The sequence below is a fragment of the Calliphora vicina genome, chromosome 2 (genome assembly GCF_958450345.1).
Source record: "Calliphora vicina chromosome 2, idCalVici1.1, whole genome shotgun sequence".
NCBI lineage: Eukaryota > Metazoa > Arthropoda > Insecta > Diptera > Calliphoridae > Calliphora > Calliphora vicina.
In genome coordinates, this window is record NC_088781.1 from 20,729,548 (window position 1) to 20,736,592 (window position 7,045).

Here is a 7,045-nt window from a genome sequence, read left to right on the forward strand (position 1 = left end):
AGAGTTCTGCAACTCTAAATTGCATGATATTGATGTGGATGGGATTAATTTTAATAGGGTTATTTGAATTTAAATGTCTACGCCCATAACCCTGCAATGACTCGTTCATTGAAGGCTAAAATTCAACGATGCATCAATGAAATTCAGCCAAATTTATGCAAAATGGTCATGGAAAATTTCGACAGAGTTTGTGATAGAAAATAACTGTAAAATCTTTCATTAATTTTGGGACACAATAAAAAACATACCATGATTTGCATAAATTTTTCTCAAATGGTTTTAATGGAATTTCCAATAAAATTGCGAAATGAGAGATTTTATTTCACAACTGATATTGTTCATTAATTTAATGAATGAATCATTCAGACAGTTTTGAATTTATCAACGAAGGCGTTTCGTTTACTGAATGAATTTTCATTTAGTGTAGCTCCATAATTTCGAATACCGATAAAAAGTAAGGGAAAAATAAACATTCTTTGAACACTTTCAGTCCTTGATATAAATTAAAACTTAAACCATTTAAATAAAACAATAAATAATGAAAATTCCATCAAAATGGAGAATAAGTGATTTCATTTCACAAATTGTACGTTATATTAATGAATAATTCATACAGTGATGAGTTATGAAGTTACAAAACCGTGAAGATCATTTGCCCGATTTGATATTCCATACATAACCCAATCAAGTGTAATTTCTGATTAAAATATAAATATTTAATTAAAAATCGAAATAAAAAAACTGTAAAATCGTTCATTAATTTTGGGACACAATAAAAAACATACCATGATTTGCATAAATTTTTCTCAAATGGATTTAATGGAATTTCCAACAAAAATGCGAAATTATTTCACAACTGAAATTGTTCATTAAATTAATGAATGAATCATTCAGACATTTTTGAATTATCAACGAAGGTGTTTCCTTTACTGAATGAATTTTCTTTTAGTGTAGCTCCATAATTTTTATAAAATAAAGGAAAACGAAATATTCTATGAATATTTTCAGTACTTGATATAAATTGAAACTTTCGTTTTTTGATTTGTTTTAAATTTCGCCAGTTTTTTTTTTAAATAAAACAATGAATAATGGAACTTCCGAAAAAATAGAGAATAAGTGATTCCATTTCACAAATTGTTCGTTATATTAATGAATTATTCATACAGTAATGAATTATGAAATTACATTATTTTTGATATCTACTATATATATCAAGAAATATTAAAAATCCTTCCACGAACATTTCAAACCCTTACACAAATTACAATTTTCGCTTGTCGCCAATCGCTCGCATTATAACGGACGCTGGTACTTGTTGTATTTGCGGAAATACAATACATTCATACAAGTTTCATTAATATCAGTAAGTGCTTCACTGTATGTGTGAGCGTACATAAATAACAGTACTTTTATTTTTATTTATTTTTTTTTTGTTTAAATGCAAAAGCTTATAATTCATACGACTTCTACTTGTTTGTAAATTTAAACTTAGTCAAGTCTCTTAAATCGGCCGGTAAACACGTACGTATTTCAAATACCGGCAATAATTCTTGTACTGTAGCATTCATACGGGGTTTTTTTGTGTTTTGTTTTGGGGTGGAATTAAATTTAAATTGACGTACAATACAAAGTTGATTCCTCATTGCAACTCGCTGTGTGATGTTTATGCGTATTTATAGAATTTAAAATAAAAATAGTAATCATAAATTTGCCACTAGACAGACAGACAGCCAGTACGATCTAATGATAATAATATAATAATAACAATAAAAATAACTAATTCAGAAATGTAAAATAGGATAAAGTGAATTCTAACTGCTTAAATAGTTTTAAAAAACTGTTAATTTCTTGTAGAATATCTGTTGATTGTCCTTTTAAAACACTCTTGGAGACTAAGACAATTTGAAATCGTTTAAAAATATATTTATATATGTGTTTATTTGATGAGTTAATTTTTACTAAATTAAATTAGGGGTGGATTTTGAATAATTCAAAAATATTTTTTACAAATTTATTAGATTTAAGCTTCACGTTTCTCTTTAAATGTGACTTTTAAAGATTATTCAAAATTTCTTTTTAAAATAATTATGTGCTTTTTGTATTTTTCAAAACGTGTGATTGTAACAAAATATACATCGTTATCACTATAGAATTTAGCAAATATTCACAATTTATGTTACGTTGATCAAACAAAAAATAAATCAAATTAACAGTGAAACAATAATAAAATAAAAAATTTATTAATCTGTTTGTATTCTACTATAATTTTGAAGATAGTGTCTCTACTATTTTTCGGTTCAAAGATCAAGTTCAACATAATAATTATGTAGTCGTTTTTATTTTAATAACACTTTTAATGAATGAAAAAAAACTTAATTATATTTAAAATGGTGATATTCGTTTCATTACATCCTCATTCATAGTTGTTAGCAGGCATGGAAAATTTAGATTTTGAAATGGTACTGGACTCTAATAAATAAAAGTACTATTTTTAGATTAATAGCAAATGTGCTAAATTTCCGAATTTGGATGATAGATGGAACTATAAATAGAAAAAAACTGTTTTTTCGAGTCCGGTTTCGGATTAAGTAAAAACAGGGACTAATACCAGTATTCGATTAAAATTTGCTCAAATACTGAAAAATTTATAAAGGAAAAACAAGAAACATTTGGGGGATTCAAATGGTCTCCTATTAGATCGTATTGTCATAATGTCCTAAACTATTTTTTTAGTTTAAACAAATTTTTGTTAGGTTTCAAACAAAAAAGTTATAACCAGGGATACCAAAATATGCAAATGCATGTTTTTTCTGGTGAGTCTAATGAGCACATGGATAAGATATTTACACGTTTCAGAACTATTTAAGAATTTTGGCATCGATTTGCATATTTTTGCATATTTTACCCTTAAATGCATATTTTTGCATATATTTGTTTTAAGTGCATATTTATGTCATATTTTTGGGTTTTTAGAGCATATTTTACTGTTTAATAGCATATTTTGACTTTATCAAAAACAAATTTTGTCTTACTGATTTTTCGCTGTTGTGTTACAGGTTTTTAGTTCTAATTCAAACTTAACCATTCTAAGTGTTAAAGAAATATTGTCTTTTAAATTTGCTCCTATTACATCAGTTGATGTCGAAAGAACATTTTCTATGTATAAAAATGTTTTCAGATCCAATAGACAAAGATTTTTATTTGAAAATTTAAGTCAACGTTTTGTATTTTATTGCAATAATAACCTTAATTGAAGAAGTGACTTTATATTTATATAAAATGTCATCAAAAATACCTCTCGAGGCCTTTACATAGCTTAAGTTCCTATTGTTTTTATGTTGTATTTATTTTTATGTTATACTTATTTTAGTTTATGTAAAAGTTTGTTTTTTTAAGAGCAAAATTTTTAAATTTTAAGAGCATATTTTAAAGTTTTTACTGCATATTTAAAACGCTTAAAACGCTTTTTTAGAGCATATTTCCGGTTTCCCTGGTTATAACTAATAAGACTTTTTCAACTATGTTTATTGGTTTGTCATAAAATATCACTTTTTATGTTTGCAGCACAACAAGAATTTGTTTAAACTAACAAAAAAATATTTTAGGACATTATGACAATACGATCTAATAGGAGACCATTTGTATCCCCCAATTATGTAATTTTAAAGTAGAAACATGTTTTGAATATAATTAATAGAATACAAAAACTTATTTTTCATTTTAAAATGTCAAATCATCGTAGAAAAACTGTTCCCTCAAAAAAACGTTTCAGTTCAAGATGAAAAAACAAGATTAATGGGCTACACAATCTAAAGTGGTTGCTGTTGGGAATCTACAAATGAGTTGAAACATGTTCTGAAATAAAATAAAAAATATTTTTGTAATTAATATGCCGAATATTAGGTTCGGTTTAGTTTCGGCCTGAAAAAAGTGGTTTCGGTCGGACTCTACTAATTTTAAACATTCATCAGCTAGCCTTGTATGGGTTCCTAGTCATTGTGACATTGAGGGACACTGAAGATCTGACGCACTAACGAATACTGTGACCACCCTAAATATGAACGAATTCAGTCGTCATGTTGGCATTCCTCTCTGAGGAATTTGCCAAAGAAAAATGGAAAACAGAACCCACTTGCAAGGAGATCAGACAAATCTGGCCCCTAGTATAGATAAGCAGATAACACGACTTGCTATACATCTACTTAAAATATATTTAATGAATCTTATAATGGTCACAGGCCCCTAGTCCCTAAACCCTTCTATCTGAGGCCGGCGCGGATCCAGGTACAACCTTTTTCTTTTGGGGGGGGTAATTAAAATTTGTTCTACATTTTTCTTTGTTTCCCTTTTTTATATAAAAACTTTTCGGTTTTGGGGGGATTCCTATTTCACCCCCTCTGAATCCGCGCGGATGGCTGGAGAACGGAATGCGGAATCTTAAGATAAATGTTGCGATAGACACACGGTATCACAATAGTACCTACGCTTGGACCCATGTGGGCTAAGAATCAGGTTACAGCCAATTTAACCTAACCTAAGAGGTTAAAGAACTTATTTTACAACTACAAAAATACCTCGGTGAAAGTCATGTACAAATAATCATCTTAGATTTTCAGAAAAAAAAATTACAATTGTACTGAATTTTCCATATCTGATTGTCAGTAATAATTGGATTATTATTATTTGTACCCTACAGCAGAGCTTCTGAATCAAGATAATATTGAGAATATGTATCATCCAATTATAGCCAACAAATGTTCACAATAATAGATGAGTAGTAGGTTTTGGGTTACACTCCGCTATTTATGGACCGATTTTTCCATTCAAGCCGATTCAAGAATAAGGAAAGAACCTTTAGATTCCAAAGTTAGATTTCTAAAGCTTAGAAAGAGAAAAGGTATCTTAAGCAGCATATGCTCTGATCTTTAGGTACATCATTTATTTTGAAAATATCGTTAGTAAGCAAATGTTTGCGATGTGTCAAAATGTTTTTTTTTTTCAAGTTTTGAAAAACTATGCCCATAGAGAATTATCCATAGAGACGAGACAATCCGATTTGTCAAACAAAAATACAACAAATCATATGTCTGATACAACAACAAAATACATTGACTAGCATATATTTTGTTGTTGCAAGAGTTAGGTTTTTGACAATTACGTCTCGTCTCTATGTTACCCTATGACTATGCCTTTAAAAAACACATCTATTGTGAATGTATGTATTTTTTTACATTTCAAAAGTTAAATCAATGGTATCCATGACATTCGTATTACAATGAAATTAAACAAATTTATAAATTCTGCACTAAATATGTATATTATATGACTCAAATACCCCGCAAATTTATTTTATGACTATGAGGCTGATAAAATTAAACTTCTTAAGGAAAATAATTCTTTTAGTCAGAAATAACTCTGTTATCATGTCAAATACTGAGCACAGCTTTACCAGTGCAATTTTCGAAGAATTGTGGTCAAATAATGACTCCGGTCTAAAATCCGCTCCAAACTGTGAGACATTGGGAAGCATTTTTCGACAATCTCATGTACGTTCACTGCCACATCCTCTCAACCATGAGTGGCAAGGGTCTATAGAAGTTTGTCATTACGTTTGAAATTTCCACATTTTTCATTTTTCATATATTCTGGATAGTTCTAGAGAGCGAAGTCGATATAGCCATGTCTGTCTGTCCGTATGATGAAATCAACTTTCCGTAGCCTCTAAATAACTTATATACATGATTCATACATTAATTTATCGGGAAAATCGGCCCACAAATGGCTAAGATATAAGGAAACAACCTAGATTTTTGGTCTATTTTTTATCTATATCTGGATTACTGAAGCATTAATATGAACAATATGGATATCTAATAATAGATATTTCAAAGTCCATTGCAACGATGAACAGTGGTATGAGAAAAAAAAGAGGGAAATAAATCTGTAACTTCTAAACCCTTACTTCGAATGAAATTTCACATGCTCAAAGGGGAAGTGTTGTCGAGTTTAAGTTTTGAATCTGGGCCTCATAAGCCCACCAGGAGCTGGGCCAAGGGTCCCCAAAGTAGGACACCTCGGGTATGGTCAATTTTAAAAATGATACTATTTCTTCGTTTGTGTTCCGATTTCAAAAAAATTACATATATAGAATCTTCTTATTGAGTACAACATAAAACCTCATCGTAGCTATCAATTATCTTTTATAGCTTAGGAGATATCCGCGTTTGAAAATTAAATTTTCAACATTTTTACCCACCCTACTCCAGTTTTCTTTTATAGGATTAACAACAGATGTATATATCAATTATTACCGTAAAACATTTATTGTTTGAAGGACATGGTGCGCCTTCCTGCTTAAACCAAAGAACGTCTAGTTTCATATCTTCACAAAAGCACACAGAAAGTTGACTAAATTGTCAATTCAAGCATTTACCGAACAGGGTATAACATTGTCGAGGTTGATCAACAATGATTTTCATTATTATTATAGCATAGAAAATTACAAGCATTACTTTGCCGTTAAAGGAAGTACATAATTTATGTTTGTATTCATGTTTCCAAGACTATATTTAGTGAGTAGTAGAATAATATTTAATCAGTGATTTTTGCCCATTTAAAATCTGGCGATAACCAAAATAGACGAAATCAAATAACTGATTAAAACTAAAATTCAATTGATAATAAAACAAGTAAAGTGGTTTTAAAGCAATGATTTGAACAAATATTTGAAATATTTAAAAGTTTAAATTATTTCAGTACTATAGCAAAACCATTAAAACCAGTAGGGTCCATTAAATGCAGTAATTAATAAATAATTGTAATGTTTTTTTTAATAATTATTTAAAAATAACTGACTATAATCTGAATGAAATGTTTATTATTATTAACTCATGGCAAGTGATGAATAAAGACAAGGGGGAAACGAGAAGTGTAAATCGAGTAATCATATACTTTTAATATACAACACTGTTAATAAAATTATAGAAATATATAAAATCTCTCATTCTAATGATAAGATCATTACAGTGGGTTCATAAAATTATTA